Below are 23,377 nucleotides of genomic sequence, written 5' to 3'. Positions count from 1 at the left end.
AAAAAAACAAAAAAAAAACAAAAAACAAAAAACAAAAACCCCAAAAAACAAAAAACAGAAAAAGAAAGAGGAAGAAGACAAAGACAATGACGAAGATGAAGACGAAGACGAAGACGAAGGAAGAAGAAGAAGAAGAAGGAGGAGGAGGAGGAGAAGAAGAAGAAGAAGAAGAAGGAGGAGGAGGAGGAGAGGAGAAGACAAGAGAAGAGAAGAGAAGAGAGAAGGGAGAAGGGAGAAGAGAGGAGAAGGAGAAGATGTGGTGGCATCATGACTTTTCTGCTAGGGTTAATTGCTCAGCCTGAGAGGCTCTCCAGGCTGGCAGGCCACACTAGAGCCAAGAGTGAAGGGTCCATTCAGTAAGGTCACTGCCATAATCAGTTCTCAACCACTTTAACTCAGTTTTTCTGTTGCTGCTTTGTTGGTTAGTGGTGTGTTTGTTTCTACCCATTTGGGAGAAGGCTAGGAAAGGAACTAAGCTGATCAACTATTCCACATGTGTCAGGCCCTGTATTTGTCTTTTCAAACACTTATTCACACTCTGAGGGACTCACTCAGGTCCAGCAACTGTGTGGCTGTGAAACAGGAGTTTCTCTCTATGCATTCACTGGGAATGGTTTGTACTGATCACGCTATTTTTCCAGTGCTTTCAATGTTAGATGTTGCATGGTAAGAAACAGGTGGTTAAGTATTGAGACAGTTCTTATTTGGAATTGTCTCTTCCTCCTTCTCTTCTCAGGCAGATGCTAAAGGATGTCTGTAGTTTTTTTTTTTTATGGCATTTTGCTAAAGATACACTTTCATTAATTCATCAAATAGCTTTTTTGAGACATTATTATGAGTGAGGTGTTGTGCTATGATATGCTTTATATACCATATCTTATTTCATCCTCACCACAAAGCTGTGAGGTAGGTACTATCATTATCTTAATTTTACAGTCAAAAGACTGAGGCTCAGGAAACATAATGCAAAGTCACACTCAGTTAATAAGTTGAGAGCTAGGATTCAAACCCAGGTTTATCTGACTCACTTACACTATACTTCCTCCACATAGCACACTGTGGGCCTGTCACAGCTCTTGAGGACAAAATTCATTCTTAGAAAAGTTTCCTTACTCCACTTTTTGTTGATAGTTACTACTGCTGCTGTTGCTGCTGCTACTACTATTACTACTACTGCTACTGTTTCTCCTCCTCTATTTATCCAGAACTGCATTTTTCCAGCACTCCTAGGTTCTTTGAACCCAGCTACCAGTTATAGAATTTAAACCCAGGCCTACATGAGTCCATTGCACCCATTCTACTTTTCTGCACTGCTTGTAATGTAACACAGGAGGTATGGGACATCCATAAGTCAGGTAGGTAATTGACTGCAAGCTTAACATTCACTCACCAATCATTTATTGAGCACATATTTGATGAGCAGCCTATGGATCCTGCCCTGGAGTTGTTCATAAGAACTTCCAGGCAGACAGCTATGGGATGAATACATTTGAATTTATTAAATCTACATGCAAAAAACCATGCATGTAATTATAAATAGTATATCAGAATATGTGTAAATGGGGTTCTGTAAAAGGTTTGAAAGAGGCAGGCCTGGTTTAGTAGTGAGAACAAGGAGCAACAAGGCTCTGCCACCAAATAACAACATGAGTGTTGTCCCCTTAATCTCTCTGGGCTTCTGTTTCCAGATCAAGGACCTCAAAATAATAGTCATAGTCACCATTTATTGAGTACTTGACTGTTAACCAGGCAGTATGCTAGGTGGTTTTCATTTAGTCTTGACAACCAGTATTGTCACTTTCTCTTTTCTACAGCTGAGGCTCAGAGACATTAGGTAATGTCTAGGTCACACAGCTCTTCAGTGACCAGTTGTTTCTATGTCAGAATCCTCTTATAATCACTGAGTTGTATCACCTCCCTTGCCTCCTGACCCAACTCCCAAGTCAAGTTTTCTCTACTATGTCACCTGAAAATTAAAATTAAAATCAAGGATAATCTTGTTCAACTGAGCCAAGAGGATAAACATTAGAAATAGCAATTAGTAGGTAGAAATGTTGCCAGGAAGAGCTATACAAAAGCATAGAAAGGCAACCAAGGGAGTTAATGATGGGGGTGTGGCAGGGGTTGCATGTTGATGGGTAATTGAATCCTGGCCAGCTCTTACCTTCTTCCTTCACCTTCCCACTCCGCGATTTCTCAGGCTTCTCTAGAGAGCACAACCCACCTAAAGACAGCCTGTGCTGCCACAGGAGGGCACCAGGCCAGGAATGGCAGGCCTAGGGCAGTGGGGCTCTGGGCTGGGAACCATAAATAACCACTTTAATGAAAACCAGCTTTGGCCAAAAGCCTTGTCATTTCTTAAGAGGTTCTGTGCTTCTTCTAATGACCTAGTTACTTGAGAAAGGCCTAGCCTAACATATACAACAACAACAACAGTTGCCCTATAATGAGTACTTACTATGGGCCAGGGCCTGTGCTAAACACTCACTAATTCATTTAATCCTCACGCAGCCCTACAGGAGCAAGTACTATTATTTCCCTCACATCACAGAGCAGGCATCAGGCTGAGAGAAGCTAAGTCATTTGCTCAAGATCATATAGCTGGTTGGAGCTGGAATTTGAAGCCTGAAGCATCTAGGTCCAGGGCCTGAGCTCTTTAATTCTTATATTTAATGAATGTCTGTCGAAGGAATAAACAGATGAATGGACAAATGTATTCATTTCACTTCACTTTAACAAACATTTATTGATTGCTCTGTGTCAGCTCCTGTGCTAGGCATTGAGGAATTACAAGTTTAGCACGCGTGCGCACACACACACACAAACACACACACACACACAAACACACACACACACACACACACACACCCCCACACACACACCCTGCGTGGCCCTTGCCCTCCAGGGGTTCACAAAAGCATTCTGTATTGTGGCTTGATTTCTTCTGGAGAGAAGTAATTTGAATGTCTCGAACAGCAGTTTTTAATGATGCTATTAAATTTAACCTAAAGCGGGGGTTGTGCACCGGTGAGCAAAGTGTTTCAAATGAGAATGTGTCTTTGATTAATCATTGATTCAGCCAGAGAATAGTTACTACCAGAAATGGAGCTGCAACTCCTATTATATTAGCTAACTCTTCCTCCATCTATCATGTCTCTATCTTGTCGAACCCTCCCACGATACAAAAGTTATCTGTACCCTAATGGACAATTATCCCATCCATCATTTCTGCTGGTCTTGTTGATTGCTGGTAGTCTACTTGCCCACGGAGGAGACTTACAAATAGTCACGACCAATGATGCACTGGAAAACTGCTCATTTATAGACATTTTAAATCTATGTAGAATGAATTATTTTTCAGGCTGTCCTTAAGCTGCATTTGCTTTGTTGGTTATGTAAAAGGAGATATGAATTCCTTACCTATGTGTGAGACATGGCGTCTGAATATTTTTAAATTCCTCTAGGCAGCAGCCCTATACATATTTGTTAAAATGACGAAAGAATAAAGTAAACATACCTAGAGTAATTCCAGAGGAGCAGGCTTCATACCTGGAGCTTGGGTGAGTGCCCATCATGTCAGTGTAGTCACTGTCTTCCTCTTCCTTTCTAAGTACTTTGAGGAGAATCCCAAGTTGATTACGGTCAAGGCGAGGACTCCTGGTGCTGAAAATAGGGATTGAGTGGACAATGAGAGATGCCTGTTGAATTCCCTGGGACTATTGCTGAGATTTGAGGGCAGGAATGCCCCCCTCTCCCATGTCCTACCCTAAGCCTGATAACACATTTTACTTTTTGTTACAGTAACTACCATGCCTAGTAAAATTGGAGTCACTGGTTGCCCAAGGCAAAAACCCAAGAGTTGTAGTTCACTCATCTTTATTTCTCACCTCTACATTCAGTCAGTCACTAAGCCCTGCTAAGTGTATTTCCTAAGCATTGCTTGAATGTCACCCATTTTCACCATTCCTACTGCCAGGGCTTTAGGTCAGGACTCTTCCCACCTCCAGACATCTCTTGCCTTGATTCCTACAATACCTTAATATTTTCTCACCTTCTCTCCTTTCTCCTCTGTGACCATTCTCCTCAAAGTGGCCTGAGTGATCTTTCAAACATGCAAATCAAATAATTTCACACCTCCACCCCCTCCACTTAACACTTGCAAATAGCCTCACAACACCTGAGACTTGAGGCTCTCAAAATGTGGGTCCTGGGGCCAGCAACGCCAGCATCTCTGGCAACTTGTTAGAGTACGTACTCATTAGAGTACCTACTGAATCAGAAACTCTGAGTGCTCACCCACTCTGTGTTTAACAGCCCTCCAGGTGATTCTGATGACCACTCAAATTTGAGAACTGGCCCCCTAGAGCCATGGTTCTCAATCCTGGCTGCACATTCAAATAAATGGAGGGAGCTTTTAAAAGTTCTAATGCCTCTCCTGCAGACTAATTAAATCATTTTCTAGGGGTGGGATCCAGTCATAAGTATTTTTTAAAAGTTCCCCAGGTGCTTCTTATATAGAGTCAAGGCTGAGAACTATTGCTCTATAGGATGAAGTCCAAACTCTTTAGCTTGGCATTTAAGGCCTATCTCTTTGGTCATAACCACCCCTGCTCCCATGCTCTCGCTTGTTCATTCTAGAATTGAATCACAGGGAGTCATTTACAATTCTCTTAGAGCCACACACGGTCTCTTACCTCTGTGCATTTGCACACATAACTCCCACTGCTGTGCCCATCCCTTCCTCCCTCCCTTCACCCAGCCAACACCATCTCATCTACAACACATAACTCAGAAGACACCTCAAAGGAACAGTTTTCCCTGCCCATCCAGTCCGGGTTAGATGCCCCTCCTCTGTACTCCCACAGTGTCCCCATCATAGCGATGGACACATTCTCTTGTTTTTCTCTGGTTAGTTGTCTGCTTTCTCTACCAGTCTGAGAGCTAGGATCCCCAGCATGGCACACAGTAGATGTTCCATTATTCTGTATGTCCTGTTCCCTCTTTTTGGAGTGACCTTCTGTGCCTTGTCTGTGACCTTCAGGATGCAGCTCAGATATCACTTCTTGGGAGTCTCAGAATTCTCTGTCTGGACCCTTTCTCTAGGCTCCCACAACAATCTAAATGTAATCTGATCCTAGCCCTTAGCACACGGGGCTATCAGGCTACCATAGTCTGTTTACTTATCTGCCTCCCTCACTGAACTGTAAGTAACTTGAGGTTAGGGATAGTGCCTTGTACATTCCTGTATCCCAGCTCCTAGCCCAATGACTAACACATTATAGGTGCTCAGTAGCCATAACCATCTGCAGAATGAACAACTGAATCAATGATGACCTTTTCCTCTTCTCCATATCTTCAGCCACTATTTCTGTCCAGGCCCCCGTTGCTTTATTGCAATAGCCTTCTGACTATTTCCCATCTCTCCTTTCTCTGATGCCATCTGAACACTCCCTGCTCTCCAAGATGTGGCTTTCTAAAACTATAGTCACCCTATCCCTCCCCTGCTCAAACACTTTCAGTCATTCCTCATTGTCTGCAGGGCAAATATCAAAGTGGAATTCCAGATCCTTCCTTCCCCAGAGTGGTCTGCCTTCCCAACCATACCTCCCCCCGATTCCCCTATGGAAGACCAGCCATATCATCTGTGGGTCCTGGTGAAAAATGAAAATGTGGAACCCTGTGTTAAAAATAATCAAGGATTTCAAGAAAGCGGCAAAGCAGAGCATTAAACCAAGCGTGGGGCACTTCTGAGTGCAGGGTCCTATGCGACGGCACAGGTCTGCCCCTATATATATCCAGCACACTGGCCCAATGCACTTGCTCCTCCTTCAACTGCTCTGTAGGTTCACTTTCTCCATGGCTTTTGTCAGGCTGTTCCATCTCTTCTACCCCACTGGCCAATTCAAAGCTTGTCTTCCCTGTAGATCCACCCTGTTCTTCAAGAATTGCTCAAGTCTCGTCTCCGACTGTTTCAGACCACAGTAGTTTCTACCACACAGCCTGCTATTAATAATTATTTTTATATGTGTATAGTCTTGCTTCTCTACTGAATTTTAAGCTACTTGAGGGCAAGGACTCTATTTTGTTCATCTTTATGTTTTTTTGTTTTTGTTTTTATAGACTTAGCATAGCACTTCGTAATCATCTCACTTGTTGAGTGACTCAGGGAAGAAATAATACAACTCCAGTCACTGAATTTGCCAAAAAACAGTAGACACTGAAAACCTGATTTAAATCCCCCATTATTAGCTATGTAACATTGAAGGAGTCACCTCACTTCTCTGAGCCCTAACTTTGCCATCTATAAAAAGATGATACTTAGAGGAAAAAGTTTTTTTTTTTTTTTTTTTTTTTTTTTTTACAGAGTCTCCCTCTGTTGCCCAGGCAGGAGTGCAGTGGCATGCGATCTTGGCTCACTGCAACCTCCGCCTCCTGGGTTCAAGTGATTCTCCTGCCTCAGCCTCCCAAGTAGCTGGGATTACGGGCACATGCCACCATGCCCAGCTAGTTTTGTATTGTTAGTAGAGATGGGGTTTCACCATGTTGGCCAGGCTGGTCTTGAACTCCTGACCTCAAGTGATCCACCCGCCTTGGCCTCCCAAAGTGCTGGGATTACAGGCATGAGCCATCACACCTGGCCAGAAAAAGTTAGTTTTTGTTAGTATCTTGTTCTTTGGTAATGTTTTCAAACTCTTCTTTTGTTTTTTAATACATGTAAAACTTATTTTATATTTTATATCACCTAATTGCAATACCTGAGGTCTTTGAAGACCTGATTCTGTTTTCATTGTTTCTGGCTTCATCATGTTCTTTGTAATTTTGGATTATGAGTTCATGTTCAATCTGACTTTATCCTTGGTAATCCTATGAAAACTGGGTTGTGGGCATGTTCTTCCAGGGAGGATTTGTGTTTGGTTCTTCCAGGTGCATCAGGGCACTATTAATCCAGGACTTCTTCCAGTGAATTGTTTAGTCCCAAAGGCAAGGGTCATGTCTTCTTTGTGTATATGACCCCAGGGCTTAACTCAAGGACTTGTAGATGCTCAACATATATTTGTTGATTGAGTGCATGAATGAATACTTGACCAGCTTCTCTTGAAGCCCAATAAGAACTGTGACCTCTGGTATTAAAGAACAGTAGGCACATCAGGAAAATAATAATTACTAGCATTTATTGAGCCACTATTATGTGTCAGATATCATTCTAAGTGCTTTGTGTGTATTAACTCATTTAATTCTCACTATGATGCTGTGAGGTAGGTTACTATTATTATCTTCACATTACAGAGGAGGCACCAGACTCAGACAGGCTGAATAACTTGGCCAAGGTCACATAGTGAGTGAATGGCAGAACACAGATATGAACCCAGGCACCCTAGAGACACATTTACTCACCACCCTGTATTGGAGAAGAGATCAACAGTAGTGACAGAAGCAATAGAGTGGAAATTTTCAGTACTGCCAAAACTACGGGAGCCATATAGGCCACACCAGGCATGAGAAGGAACTTGGCATGGTCTTGTATTGTCAGTTAACCCTTGTATGTAGGGTTTTCATTTCCCAGCTAGAAAAGGAGTAGTTTGAAAGCAGGAACTATGAATTACAGCTCTTTGAATGCTCAACAGAGATTTGCTGAGTGAATAAATGACCGTTTTGAAATTAAACACAGGAGTGCTTTGAATAAATTACTTTGCATCTTGCATGTCAAACTGAAATTGGTGAGACATCTTCCACCCTGTGTTAAAAACTAAAAATCCCTAGATGTGGTCATAACAGAGCTGGTTATAATGACACATTGCATTTGTACTAGTGTATAATACTCAAGACTCCCTGAGAAAAGGAATAAAGAAACTTGGATTTTGCCTTCATAGGCCCTGAGGCGGTCAGAAACCAAGGGCCACTGTGTTTGTAATCCATTCCTTTGGCTGCTCTTCAACTCTAGGAGGACCTGGAGGAAAGGGGGGCTTTATTTTCTATCTTTGCCAAGATCAGGAAATAATTTGTGAACTCTCAGTAAACATTCTGGGGGCCTTCCCTCTAACACTGCTTTGGTGAAATAATATCTCCAGTTTTCACCAATCTTGGTTCAATATTTACTTGGGGGTTTGCAGTGATCATGGGGACAGGGCTCCAACATGAAGTGAAGGTTCATGAGAAGGAAAATGAGGGGAAGGCTGTGTGTCTGTGTGTGTGTGTGTGTGTGCTGGCTGAGGGATGAAGGTGGGAGGAATACCAGGATTCTGCTGAAGCAATGAGAGCGGGATTGGGAGAGAGAGTGCATGTTGAAGAAGAAATAACTTCACCAGTTCACATGGGCTTCTTTTCAAGGGTTTTTCTTTATATAAACAATTTGCTTGGTTCCAATTAGAAGCCCACATTGGGCAGTTAGCTCCAATTTGGCAGTTCATTCTTAATTTGGCTTTCCTTATGGGTGGGAGGGAGGGCTGACAGTTAAAAGGTTGATGGGAAGAACTTTGGTGTCCTGGTGTAAAGACAGACCCTGGGATCAGAAGTTTGCCCTGATGACTTTGCCAATGTGCTCATTGCCCCTGTCCTGCTGGTGGGGGGAGGGGGCATACAGCAGGCCCTTCTTTCTCATATGCCCTTGACAGACCAAGACTCACTGCTAGAAAACCCCAGGGGAAGTCATTGCTGAAGATTCTAATGTGGGGCACATTAGGTTTGAGGAGCATGGGGAACATTTGGGCAGCTGGCAAGGTCTGGGCTACCAGGAGAGATTTGGGAGTTAAAAGCATATTAGGTGAGAGTTGACACTGTCCAAAGGGAGTATATAGAAAGAAAAGCAGAGGAAAGGGCTTGTGGAGTCATTACAGCCTGTGAGGTGGGAACAGGGTTTGGGAGTACTAAGGGTTTGGGGAGGGTTTGTGTGTTTATTCGCCCATTCATTTATTCAACATTTCTTGAGCTTTATGCCAGATGCTGAGTTGAAGAGGAAGCTGGGGATTTAAGAGGGAGAAGAGTTAAGAGGGGATCCCTGGGTGGATCCAGATGAAGGAGAAGGGAGGGGCTAAGTGCCTAGGCTCCCTCTTGCCAGGAGAGCACATCTGTTAACACAAAGCTGCATCTGTATCTCAGCCAGCTCTCTTCCATTTCATCTCCTCCTCTCTACCCACACTCACAAGACGACGAGCCACATGGTGGCTTCCTACTCCCTTGTACCACTCTACCCCCCACCGGGTTCTTTCTAGGCACTTAGCTGTGGCATCAGCAGCACCCCTTCTGAGAGATCAGGCAATCCCCAAGGGTGAGCTGGAGAAGGCGCTGTCTGTCTGGCTGTAATTAGCCCCAGCTGCTGTTGCGAGGCAGCGTTGGGGGCCGTCAGGAGTGCAAATGCATGTGTATGAACCTGTGAGCGTGGCGCCTCATTGCTATCACTCTATTTTTCACTGTATTGTGCGCTGGCTGCAGCCTTGCTGCTCTGAAACCCCTCCTGTCCCTGAGGATCCCAAAAGACAGAGTGTTCCACAGGCAGCACCAGCTTGAATCACTAATGCTATTAAGCAGGAGGACAACAAATATAGGCCCCCATATGTCCTGGATATGCAAGTCCCTGCTCTCTCTTTCCCCACCCCCGCTTCCTGAATGTTTCCAAGTGAGTGAAGTCCCAGCACTTGAAATTAGCAACACCTCACTTCTGCACAGCCTTTTGGCAAAGAGCTTTCACAGCTGCCATGTCATGCATCCTCAGATGCTTCTAGGAGCAGCATTTTATAGGTGAGGACCCTGTGGTTCAGGGAGGTGGAGAGATTTGCACAGGCTAACCCAGACAGTTAGTGGCAGACTTGTGTCCGGGAAGCAAGTCCTCGACCTCCTGGCCTGGTGGCCCATCCCCAGCAGAGCACTGGCCAAGAGGGCTGCTCCCGGGTGGCTCCAGCTGCTGCTGTCTATGAGCTCGTGAGAACCTGTCAGCTGTGGCTCCAAGACCTGCCTCAGTGATTGCTGAAAACGCTGAGAGTGCTGAAAACCAGGACCCTCAAGCCGAGCCTGACCTCAGATAGTTTACTGAGTACTTGTTATGTGCCCACCACTGTGCTGGTGCTTATGGGAGACACAACAGGGGTATTGCATAGCCCCTGTCCTCAAAGAAGTGATAACTCGAATGGGGAAACAACTCTTAGATACCAAGTCCAAAGGCCATTCCAAGGACTTTTCTCTCTTCCACTAAGCAGTCTCTTGTCAGCGACAATGACACAGGGACCCCCTTCTGAATTCATCTCTCTTATCGCAGCCCTGGGGTAGAAGGGGATGTGAGGATGACTAGGAAGGGTAATGAGGAAGGGCAGGGAGACGGGGGAAGAAAGGGAAAAACTGGAGCTCCTAATAAACACCAGGCACATTGTGAAGTTTATATGTTATACATAGATCATTTGTATTATGTGTATCACATATGTACGTGAACATATACACACAAACACATACACAATCACTTTCCAGGGATTGACTCATCTATTTTGCTCATTCTCAATCATGAAAAGAGCTTAGGACAGTGACACTTAGAAAGCACTGAATGAGTGTTAACTAGCCTTTCTTCTTATCATCAGCATTTTCATTGTCATTATCGGCATATTATATGAATTATCTCATTTCTTTCTTCTAACTACAGGGCGTAGCAACTATTCTTTTTATTTCCAGTTTACAAATGAGGAAACCAGTACCTTATTTTATCCAAGCTTGTTGGTACTGAGAACATAAAGAAGAATTCAAGATGGTTCTAGGCAAACTTTGGGGCTTTCCCTATCTAGTGGGAGGGACCAAGGCACACATAAGCCCTCATGGTCCAAGGGTGCTGTGGTAGAGGAACCTATCTGCGGAAGTTGAGGAAAGCTCCACAGATGAAGGAGGATTGAGCAGCATCTTGAGGGATGGCAGGTTATGTCAAGAGGAACAGTAGAGGCAGGGGAAGACATTCCAGGCAAAGCGAACAGTATTTACGTGACAGGACCTAGTGCATGTTTCAAAGGGCAGGACAATTGTAGCTGGGTGCACCACTGGCAGCAGCAGGAGGGAAGTAGACGAGTGTTTGGGGTCAACTATTCAGAGCCCTGTTGGCCAAGTTGACGGTTTTGTTCTGTGAGCAAGAGGGAGCCACTGGAGCTTTTCATTAAGGTAGATTCGGGACAGACTAGGAAGACAGTCCTTGCCGCACCAGGGTGTGGAAGGATTGGAGGGAAGAGAGGCCAGCTGCAGGCAGACCAATTGGGAGACCATCTCCAGGGTCTGGGCAAGAAGCGGAACAGGCTCTGAACCACGACTGTGGCAGTGAGAGCCGAGAGGAGGGGATGGCTCAAGGCACATGCCAATAGGTAGAAACCTCAGGGCTGGCTGTCATGGGGTCAAGGAGAGGGAAAAGGTGACAAGGATCCTGAGGTTCCAGCTTGGGTCTGTGGTGATACTGTCAACTGAGGCAGGGAACACAAGACTGTTAGTAGAGAGGGAGAGTGAGGGGAGACAGGTGACAAGGTCCGTTTGGACTTGTTTGGTTTGGGATGCTAGATAGTGGACATGTCCAGCAAGAAACTGGGAATCTTGGCTTTGAGCCAAGGCGAGACATGGGGGCTGGACGGCCACCACGGTCAAGGGGTATTAGTTGACCTCATGGGACTGGATGGGGTTTCTCCTCTCCCATTTTACTCCTCCAAGGCAAGGGCTAGGGACAGAGCCAGGTGAACCCCAGTATTTAATGAGGGAGGTGTTGGGGGACACCAGCCCGGAGTGAGGAGATAGCCTTCTTTGGACCTTCCCAGAAACATCATCCCCTTCCCCTCATGATCATGGCCCTTGTTCCAGGGCTGCACTCAGGCTAGTGATAGAAGGAAGGGAGGGATGGAGGGAGGGAGGTAGGGAGGAAGGGAGGAAAGAAGGGGAGGAAAGAGGGAGGGGGGAGGAGGAAGGAGGGAGGGAAGGGGGAAGAAGGGGCGGAAGAAGGAGGGAGGGAGGGAGGGAAGAAGGAAGGAGCTCTGTGCACAGAACTCATGCCCGCACAGGTGCCATGAAGCAAAGACAGGACAGTCACTTCAGCTCTGGAGTTCTTTAGTGTGGGAGTGTCTTCTAACAAAACCTAATAAATTGACAGCTGTGGATTTGGGGCAGCAAGGACAAAGACCACAAGTCTACAGTGACCCCTGGAGCACTCAGTGCTACTGACTGCGTCTCCACTGCTGCAGAGCTGGGAGCCCATTCATGACAGCATTTTTCAAGCTCCTGTCTGTGCAAACCACAGCCGGTCTCCTAGGAGTCCTAACACTTTAATTAGACCGAGCAGGTCCCAGAACAAAATCCCATAATCCCAAAATCTATAGCAACAAGTTAGGCATGAGAGTTTTAGTTACACTCTGGATGTAAGAGAACCCTAACTGCCACTTTCTTTCTGAGTCTCTGAATGACCCTTGACTAATCCCATTATCAGAATATTTATCCAGGATGGCCTTGGTCTCTGACACCTTGAGGACTTCTACTGATTTCTCTGTTAAATCCCTGGAACCATACCAATAATAGTTCTGAACATTTTACACTCATCATCTCATTTATTCCTCACAAATATTATAAACCCTGTTTATATATATGTGTAATATTTATAGTAACAAGAATAGCAGACATTTTGCTGAGGCGAGGCATGGTTCTAAACAGGTTACATGAAGTAATTCATAATTCCACACGAACAGTACTATGAGGTATTATTACTGTCTCCATTTTACAGGTGAAGAGAAAATCACAGAGAGATTGAGTAAGTTGTTCAAGGTCACACAGCCTATAAGAGGCTTAGACTGAGAGTCAAAGCCTGCCAGTGTGGCTCCACTGTGCTATTAACCAGTAACGTCGTCTATAGCCCCAACTAGCTCAAAATGGTTCTAAATGAAGAATCGCTGTGTGATTTGCACCTCAGACTGCTAGCATCGCTGATTTAGGTCTGGAGTCTAGATAACTGAAACTACTCAGGGTCTTTGTGAAGTAGCTTAGGAGCTGCTGCTTGGACAAGACAGGGTCAGGACTTCGAAGGCATTTCCATGTGCTCCTGGAGAGTCAGGATGTAGGTTGGGGTTCATTATGGGACCCAGCTGTGTGACTTTCCTCCCCATCCCTTACCCCCATTCCCCAAGATAGAGTGCACTATTTCTTAAGGTGTGGCTTAAGGAGAGCTCTGTAAACAAGCAGATTCTAGGGCTGAAGCACAAACCCACTCTGTATCTCTATAGAGGTAGCTGCCGGAATATGCATTTTAGTGAACTCTCAGGCTGAATTACTTTGAGAACCATCAAAGTCTACTTTGACAGGATATAGTCTTGTCTTCTGGTTCTAGAAGTACCATAAGCCTAACTAGAGGTGCTTCCCACTCCTCTTTCCTGCTGAGCAGAGAAGCAGGGAAGACTAGAACGCAGAGAACATGCTGAGGGCATGTCTGTACAGAAAGCTGAGCTGCTTGTCACCACATCCCTTGAAAGAGTGAACTCTGTATCCCCAGGAGAGGATGGGGAGGGACAGAGAGAGGAAGCTATGGAAAGCCTCTGGAAGCCTTAGTACCCTGGGGCCCAGACAAGGGAGTCCCCTGAGGGAGGTAGAGAGTGCGGCTATTGGAGGAGGAGAGCAGCTATGGGCCAGCAGCCTCAGGAGCTGAGAGTCACAGTGGGAGTGACCGTGGCTTCAGAGTGATGCCATAGCTGCAGTGAGCTGTACAGGAACCAGAGACCCAAAGTTTTCTGTAGGGCTCCTTTTGCTTTGTTAGTGCTTCAGGAGTTGAATCCTTCTGGACCCTGCTCTCCCAGAAGTGATTCCATTTCACCACTAGGAGGTGGGTAGCAAAGCTCAGTCTGTGGTTGGGGAAAGCCAAGGAAATGATTTCATGAATCTTTAGCAGTGAATCCATCTATTCAGTTAGCTGGGAGATGGAGCAGATCAGAACTAGCGGGAGGAAAGGCTTAGGTATGCTCTCTAGTGGGACTTGGAGGAAAAGGTGAGAGGGTGACATTAACTGAAGGAGATGGTGAGCCCCTGACCCCTGCAGTTGTGAGACTTGCACAGAGTGGGATGATCTGCTGTTATAACCTATCCTCAGGCAATGAAGCATAAGCAGAGAGCCAGGAATGTTAATCATTGCTGATTTTTGTTAAGCATTTCCTTTGTACTAGGCACTGTACTGGGCTGTACAGGCATCATCACATTCAGTCTTCACAACATTATATGATAGCTCCTATTACTGTGCCCATTTTACAGATGAGATTTAGATAGATTATACCACTTGCCCAAGGCCACACAACTAGTAAGTGGCTTAGCCAGATTTTGCACCCAAGTGGTTTTAATCCAAACCGTGTCCACTAGGCCTTAGGAAGGAGCCCACATAGAGCTATGGGGATGCTGCATCCTTGACCTGTGGCTGTACATGGGCAACCCCTCTTCATACCTTATAGCTCTTGGTAAATGAAGTGAATCACTGTATCTACCATGAATCTCCTTGGGAATGAGTTCAGTGCTGGTATCAGAGGAAGGAAAGGGTGGGAAGAAGGTCTCAAAAGTCTAAATCTTAGTGTGGTCCCCTCCTTTGACCTACCCACTCTGGGCTGAAGAAATGCCAGGATTGTAGGGGCAGCAGATTGTTAAATCTATTTGTTCCATGTACTGAGGCCTCATAACATTTTTGGAGCCCTTGTTCAGTGACTCAGGCAATTCAGCCTAAGGGTACCTTTGCAGGGAGTTCCCCTATCTCTTATCCTATGTTAGTACATGAGATTCTTCCTCCTTATTATACCCCGGTTACATTAAGTGGGTCTTTTCTTATTCCCCAAATCCTGAGTCTCTGCCCCAATAAGTTGCCTGTACTCCATTTTAGCAAGAATAGAATCTTCCCTTTCTGCCAACAGAGCTTCTTGGAACTTTGGCCTTGCCTGGGTCCTGCTTGCAGACTCCTGTTCTGAGGCTCATGTTTGTACCTAGAATGATTTCATGTTCCTCCTCTCTCTTTGTCCCTCTATCAGAACCTGCTTTCACGATGGGAGATTTAAGAGACTGATCCTCCCAAGAGGTTGGCATTTTAACTGATGCCAAAGCCCTGAGTCAAAAGAATTATATACTTAAAAATGTTCAAGTCCTTGGGAGCGGATGGAGAGATTGGAAAGGCTGATGGAACATTCTTAATGCTCCTGGAATGCCGCAAGGTGGACATAAAATTCAGGCTTCCGCCAAGACAGGACTTGGATTATTTTGGTTATAATCAGAATCCGTAATCTGCCCCCACCCCAGCACTCAGGGCTTTGATCAAAAGTCTTCCAGACAATGAACCTCTATGATCCAAGCATCATTTTCTCAGAGCTCCTTAGAAGGAGGAGAGCTAAGAAACTTCATGAATTACCAAGGACCAAGCAAACAGGCGGTAGTGAAGTCAGAAACAAATTCCTCCTGAGACTCGTTTTGTCCTATAGCCTGAAAACAAATCCAGTCTCCACCAGACATAAGGTGGAATTCATGTCTTGATTTTTTTTAGCACTGATATTAACATTGTTCTTCTCAAATCCTCTTCAGAACCAGCCCTTTTAGAACACATATTAGAAGCTGTTTATTTTGCCAATTAGAGAAACTAAAGGCAGCCAGCCTTGGCCAAAGGAACATCTTATCCTTTGCCTTTGCTAAGGACAATGTTCCTTCTATTGTGCTCTTGGAAATAAAAGGGCAAAATGTGCTTGCCTTCTTTTATTCTTATTCATGGCTGAGGGTCATATGAAAGTTTAGAGAAGAGCACAGTTTTCAGTATGGGTCGTGGCAGGTTTTCCAGAAGGCTTCTTAGCCAAGATATTCCCCTCCCCTCCAAACAAGTTACGTATCCCTAAGAATGATTTGGTCTCAGTGTTAGGGGAAGAGGGTAGGTAGCAGGGCCTGGCTTTGTCATCCTGGGCTAATTTGAGGGGACTTCAGCAGTCCCCAGCAGAAGGAAAAGAAGGGCTGATTCTCCCTTTGTGAGCAGCCATTGGAGCTGCTTCAGGGACTGACAAGCCGGCCAGAGACAATGTCCTCTCTCTGGAAAGCAGTAAAAACATCAGAAATGCTCCTTTCCTGGGGAGCCCTTCGTTATTTTGGCCTCTCTTTCCATTAAAATAGGAAAGCATTGAAAGGGACCATTCGTGGCACAGCGTGGAGCCTCCCCATTGTGGCAGTATTTCTAACTGCGTTGAGAATTAACCACATTGCTCTTCCTTTTTACCATGGAGGAGTTTCTAGATTTTTATTTATACCCTACCGCTTACAACATCTTTCACTGTTTCAGCAAATGACAGCATAAAAGATGGAGAAGCCAGCAGGGGCTGTGCCCACAATAATAGCTGTGGTTGCATTTAAGACATTCAAATGCCAAGGGTGCACTTCTCCCATTAAGTCCAACATAAGAAATCAGGTGTGCACAACATTGATGAACAGAAGACCCCAAAGGACGGGTGGAGTTTCTGGTATGCTGTGGTGGGGGGTGGTGGGGTGGTGAGGTTGGGAAAGAAGGAACAGGCATTTTCATTTTCCAAACTAAGAAGCAGTTTCGGGTGAAGGGGAGCGGTGGGGATGTCAGAAATTCTTCTAACGCCATGGACCTGCCCACACCTGAGTCAGATAATGATGACCTTCCCCAGGCCCTGCTTTCTTCTCCCCCTCCCCAAAAGACAGCATGAGCATGAGTAAGCCCGGTACTTACAGGTGCAGAAGAATTTGGAACAGGAAAATGGAGCTTACAGGCTCCCGAATGCCTGCCGAGTCAGTTGCATCAGATTAGGAAGTGATGATCCTAAGAATAAGATGTTTGGAAAATCTTGTCCCCCGAAAGCCCCCTGCTTTGTCTTCTCAGCCCACATCCAAACTCAGACCACCCCCAGGATGTCTCTCATCCTGCCAGACTGCCTGGTGCCTCCGTGCCCCTTCCCGTGAGGGTGCTGGCAGCCACACTGCCTCTTTGAGCCTGTGGCCCGGCAAGGTAGTCAGGCTCATGGGATTAGGTTGGCAGGAGCGACTGTCCTCTAAACGATTAGCCCAGAGAAAGAGAGAGAGAGAGCAAGCAAACCCGAAAACGGGTCCAGGGTAGAGAGCTCCAGGTCCTTAGCATGTTCCTGGCGTATTCCGAAAGTGGCATCCACAGCAGAGAAAGTGTCCCAAAATAGCTCAGGCTGCCAATGCCTTGCTGAAACCTGAGAAAGAATTGCTGAATTTAAAGATCTGGGTCGCTGTGGGTGTGTGATCAAAGTGCAGATTTGTTGGTAGGAGGAACTCAAGCCATGAGCTTAGGAGTGACATGAGGTCACTTGGGTCATGTCCTGCCTTCTTGTTTCCAACTTGCTGAAGTTGGTAGCAGTGTCAGAGAGCTCCTCTGTGGTGAGGCAGGGGTTTGGAAAGAGGTCCTAAGGATGCTGTTTTCATGCCCAGGTCTCTGATGCGCTAACAGTATGAAATAGCAGTGCTCTGTTTTCTGCATTTCAAACAAAGGAACTGATACTATGCAAAGGTTTCTTTAGGTTATTGCTCCATGACTGATGAAATTCCCTTTTCAGTAGATTTTTCATTTCTTTTGGCCTTTGGCATAAGTAAATGTCAGCTTCTTAAAAATCAACAGAGAAGAGCAAACAGTAGGGTCTCTGTGATTTTCTTGGGATTTGAGAAATCTCCCCTCCCTAGCTTCTGACTGGATCGTGTCTGTACATTGCTGCCTGTGGTCCTGGGAAGGATGAGGTCCATCCAGACATGCTGTCTCATTTTTATATTTGCTGAGATCTTGGGACACTGTCCTTTCATCAGGTATGTCAGAAACCTTAGGATTGTCTGCAGAGAGTGTGGTTCCGTATGTGGAAAGGTCAGCATATGTCATTCTTGGACTGGCCCTGGGGTTTAAGAAGAAAAAGCCCAGGATTTGGTTTCGAATCCCAACTCTGCCTGTCTTTTGCTGTATGAATTTGGGCGAGTCACTTCTCTTCTCTGGACCTCAGTTTCCTCTTCTGTAAACTGAAGACAATAATCTTCTTCCTAATTCTAACCCAAATGGTGTAAAGAGTAACTCAAAGAGTTGAAAGAATGCTACAAAGGGCAGGGTTTGGCACTTTCAGTAAGTGGTGACATTTTTCAGTTCTTCAAAGTCCCTGATTGGTAGCCACTACCTGCATCCACATGCCTATAGTGAGCCCAAGACATCCCACAGTACTAGGCACTATGAGCTTCATGTCTAAGAGTCTAAATAGTTTCCACTTTCAAGTTGTGGGACTTTTGGCAAGTAGCTCAATGCTTAGCAGCTCAGTTTTCCCATCTGTCAAGTGGGTATACAAAGTAGTAATAATACAGGTCCACAATCCCTTATCTGAAACTGTTGGAGCTAGACATGTTTTAGAGTTCAAAATATTTGGATTTTAGAAAAGCAATGTGGTACATATAACATATATATCACAGCTTAATGAGATCCAAGATTATACCCTGTCATCAAACTCATTAATATTTCTAAATGGGATAAATGAATAGCCTCATGTCATTTCAGGCCTAGTTTTGCCACCAAATGAGCTTGCCACAAAATTTCAGTTTTCAGAAGCTTTAGGATATCAGAGAGGCACATAGGAAATTGTGGACGATGAAAGAAGTATTTTAATACTTATTTTGTGCATGTAATGTACCAGATATTGTTCTAACTATGCATTAACTCATTTAGCTGACCCAATAAGCCTATGAGGTAAGAAGTATTATTTTATCATCCCCATTTCATAGATGAGAAAACTGAGATTCAGAGGTTAAATCACTTGCCCAGGGTCCCAAAGCCAGTTAGGAGCAATGCTGGGATTCCAACCCACACATTTCCGCTCTTATCCACCTTCTCTGCCTAATCCATGGGGTTAAATTGAGGCTTTAAATGCCTATAGGGGCCGAGCAGGTCACTGAAAAAGTAAAGGTGGCCCTATGGGTACTGAGGCAAACTGGTGAGCACATGCCTCACCTACAGGGAGCAGGTTGTTCAGCTCTGGCTGATTGTTGCTATATTGGAATTTGGATCAAAGTCTTTCTGTGTGTGTGTGTATGTGCACGCGTGCGCGTGTGTATGTGTGTTTCAGAGAAGCCAGAAATCTAGCTTTCTATCTGAAATTTCCTGACTTTTAAATGTTGGCAACTAATTTTAAAAAATGTTAAAAACATTGTACGGGTCAAATAAAATCTGTCTGCAGTCTGAATTTAGCCTGTGGCTGCCAGTTTTCAAGCTCTGCAATGAGTAAATAGATGTGAAAGTGCTTTGGAAACTTAAAAACGTGCTCTAGAAACAGAAGAGTCTAATTTTAGGGTTATATCTTGTTTTTTCCTTGACTGTGGTCTAGTTTTTAAAAAACTTGTGTTCCTGGCCTGATGGAGATGAAAAGTCAGAATTAAATAGAGACTTCAGTGAACTTCAGTACTTCATTCCTTTGGCAGGCTGGATAAATGAGAGGCCTAGGTGTACTGGATGGACTAAGCCTCAGAATTCCTGCCACACCCACAAGCCCCTTCTAAGGAGTTTCCATCCACAGACCCTAGCTGAGGGAAGTAGCAGTTTCTTATGAATAGGTGACTATGCTTGGTACCACGTGATCCTGCTTCCCCCTAGCAGTAGCCACTTGAGCCAGGAGAGGGCATCTGATCCATGAGCAGTCACTCTATAGGCTGGCAAATAGCCTATGAAGGAACCTGGGATGAGAACTTTGCCTAGCAAGTACAGTTACTGAATTTAGACCAATGAGAGTCTCTCTCTTGGGGAGTTTGAATACCAGACCTAGAAAGAGTGAGCAATTGGCAGCAAGGGCAGAAGCTGAACACAGAGAAGGCAGGCAGCAGGGACCCCGGATAAGCAGGACCAGGAGAGATTACTGAACTTCAGCTATGTGCCAGATTCTTTACACGTTGTTTTGTTTAAAACATTCAAAGAGCATGCGAGGTAGGTACTGCTATTATGCCTGTTTTACAGATGAGGAAACTGAGGTGAAATAACTTGAAGTATTGGGGTTCAAGCCCAGGCCTGTTTGAAGTTAAAATCAGAGTGTAGGAACCTCAAAGCCAGTGGTTCTGAAACTCTAGTGTTTCAGAATCACTTGGGTTAAATGCAGGTTCCTTGGCGTCACCCCAGACCTATATTGAATCTGCTCTTTGAGGATGGAGCCTCCTTCCCCTTACAAATCTGTGTTTTAGCAGTTTTCCCAGGGAGCACTTGATGCAGGGTTTCCCCATCACACTTTTATTTTGAGAAATGCAGTTTCAGAGGGTATGGCAAGTACTGTGTACTGTGCTACCTTTACCTACAGAATGAAGGTCAATGTCAACAGATGTGGTTAAATTCCAATTTAAAGTCTTGGAAATGGGGCCAATTATGTAAAGAAGAGGACATTAGTTTGTTCTCTTCTCTCATCAAGGAAGTCTGCATTGTTACCAGTTATTTGAGAGAAGATACGATTGAGATGAATGCCCAGTAGTTGTAAACATGATCGGATCTGCACTTCAGGGTGGGTGCAGAGCTAGCATATGTTCACTAAGCATTTTCCATGAGGTGCGTAAACTGTAGAAACTCAGTGCTCTGGCAACAAAGAACATGAGAGAAAATTACCAAATGCAGATAGACATATTGTAAACCATGGAGCTTAAAATGTAAACCTACTTGCTAGGCTGATCATAGAGGTTCTTCTCAGCCCTAGAGAATTTGTGTAAGAATCCCGTCCATGCCTTTATTTACACCATTGATTAAAAATGCTAATCAGAAGAGGATCAAGACTAGGGACCTCCTTCTAGGTTGTTGCAGAACTCCCACTCTGGCAATGGTATTCAACTGGTTTTGAATTTTTCTGCTTTAAGAACTGTCCCTGGGAAGACTAGTGGTCTGAAGTTTGCTTGGAGAGTCTCAAGCCAGAAACTGATTTGTGGTCCAAATGCTTAATGGCATCAGACACATATTCCTACAAGAGAGACATGTGGTCCAAGGGGTGGCACAGGTCAAATGTGATGGCCAAGTCCCGCCTCAGCAGGGCTTGAATCCGCACTTGGCAACTTTTATTTCTCTCTGTCCGTTCTTGTGGATAGTTTATCTGTGTTAATGTCCTCATTTAGGCTAAGGTCAAACTCTGTTCTTCTCTCTTCTGGCCAGAAAGACTTCCTGTTTTACAGGTATATGATCTTCTCTGTGTTGATATTTTAACTCTGAGTGATTCTCTAAAGCAGGTCCTTGGACAAGTGCCCATCTTCCAGGAAAATTGCAGCAGTCCACCGTGCAATGAGAAAGCCTGAGGACTAGGTAGAAAATGTTTCGCAGAGAAGAGAAATCTATTTGCTGTATTATTCTTTATTCTGAGGTTATTTCCTTCTCTTTTGACATTGAAGCCCTTTCCTTTTAGAAAATGATGACGTGTGGTTGTTTTGTTCCTTAATGCTTTTACTTGGGAAAATAAAAATCTGGGAGTTCAATATCAGCCCCTCAAATTTTGGGTTGCATTAGCTGCAAGTCTGGGAACTGGTCTAATTTTGAGTGTTCTGCTAGCACCCCTAGGTACCTCCTATTGCCACTTATGTTCTAAGTGCTTATAAATTACCTGCTTCGTAATCTGCAGCAGAATCTCTCCGAGGACTGACATCAAGCTTACAGCTCTGGAGTTTACGGTATACTGGTCTGTAGTTTCCTTATTTAAGAAAATTGGGACACTGCCCATTTGCAGTCCTCTGGTATCCCTCCTGTTCTCTTTGATTCCACAGATCCTTCAGGCCGGCACCTAATGCAAGGCAGTTCCGTTTGCTCTTCTTATAATGTTCTTTTCCCTATAGAGTTGGACATGCATATACATGTTGTTTGGGGAATTTGCAGCACATCCAATGAAAGCATAATTCCCAACTAACAGTCAAATCCTTTTCTTTGGAGCTACCCGGAACACACCTACCCTCTCTTCCATATGACAGCCCTTCAGAGACTTGAAGACAGTGTGTGACTCTCCTGTGAGTTAAGAGCACTGGCTGAGTCAGACAGACCCGAGTGACAAGCCCAGCTTCACTCCCTCTCAGCGGTGAGAGCCAAGGTAAGTTACTTCATTTTCATTTCTCTGTAGTTCAGTTCTTTAGCTGATTTAGAAAATGGGAGTAAAAAAACCACTTTATTGGTTTATCGTTCAATAAATAAGATGAGGTATGTAAAGTGTTTAACATAGTGCCTGGCATAGTAAGCACTCAGCAAATGCTAGCTATTTCCCCCTCTTTATTTATAAAGAGCCGATGGGCATTTTAAGTGTCAGGGCTGTGGGGGAGGAAGGAAGTGGGGAGAGTTTCTACTTCCCTGAATGATCAAGGAAGGCAGAAGATCCTAAAGTAGACCAGGTATTTCTTTAGCCTTAGGTTGTCTGTTTTCAGTTATCTGGTTGCCTATTTGCTAGGGCTTAGGGAGAGAATATTGTTGAGAATCTAGGTAAAGGCTTATTTTCAACAGCTGGAAAGCTATTTGTTGACATATTGAACCAGCTCTTGTTTATTCTTATTTCCCCGAGCAGCTAGCCATGCAATCCCCTAAACTCAATTACCTTTTGTGAGGCGGCAGGAGCATGACACCTCCTAGCCGTATTGATCAGTGCAGACTGGGTGGGACGTGAGGGACCTGAGAGATGCTAAGCAGCAAATTCTGGGCTTTTCCTTCCTTAGAAGGCCTCTCTTCTCTGTGTTCCTAGAGACTCTGGCTTTAATAGAACAGAAGTCTATGCCTCACATGGGCTGAGCAAGCAAGAACCCTCTCTCAGTAGCCTCCTTAGAAGCGGGCTGATGAAAATAGTCACAATGGGCCAGAACTTGGAACCCTGGAGTGACCAGTGCCAGCATGGTTTTCTAACTGCAGCTCTTTGCACACACTGGGTTTTGCAAGCAATTGAATGATATGAACTCTGAATGCCATTGCAGCTAGAGAAAGTTTGGAAGGAGACACACCCAACTGTGAACAGACAGAGGAATGGGACTTGCGGAGGATGGGGGGTGGGTGGGGTGGGGCATTTTCAGGACTTTAGCTTTATCCGTATGCAGGATTTCAAGTCTTTATCCTAAGACTATATTCCTAGATTACTTATGTAATTATTAAACATAAATAAAAGTTAGAGAAAGAAGAAATTATTTTTAAAAACAAACCAAAAATAAAACAGAAAATAAAGTGGTACAACCATTAAGCTTGTTGGGGTAGAAAGGTTGCTTGGGTTGGGGGGGCGGTGGATGTTGGGGATTCCTAGAGAGAGCTTGCAAGCAATGGAGTGAAAAGGGCTTGAGAACGAACCCTAGGGAAACATATCTTTAAAAAAAATAAAATTAACTTTTATTAGTTTTTCTCTTTTTGTATTATGGGTCCATTATAGACCAATGAGAAAATACAGATAAGGAAAATAAAAAT

General features: G+C 44.6%; 1 protein-coding gene across 2 annotated transcripts in view; it reads left to right on the top strand.

Moving 5' to 3' along the window:
- Positions 1 to 23,377, top strand: part of RGAG1 (retrotransposon gag domain containing 1) — a 96,897-nt gene that overhangs the window by 63,787 nt on the left and 9,733 nt on the right. Inside the window, exon 2 of one of the 2 annotated variants that reach the window (XM_011984513.1) lies at positions 21,919 to 22,034. The gene's annotated coding sequence lies outside the window, so the exon portion shown is untranslated. Of the gene's footprint in view, positions 1 to 21,880; positions 22,035 to 23,377 lie in introns of both variants that reach the window. The other variant, XM_011984514.1, reaches the window with a different exon arrangement.

This window comes from Mandrillus leucophaeus, unplaced genomic scaffold (genome assembly GCF_000951045.1).
Source record: "Mandrillus leucophaeus isolate KB7577 unplaced genomic scaffold, Mleu.le_1.0 Scaffold269, whole genome shotgun sequence".
Taxonomy (NCBI): Eukaryota; Metazoa; Chordata; class Mammalia; order Primates; family Cercopithecidae; genus Mandrillus; species Mandrillus leucophaeus.
The sequence above is the reverse complement of the archived record's forward strand: the minus strand, read 5'-3'. Positions and strand labels throughout refer to the sequence as shown.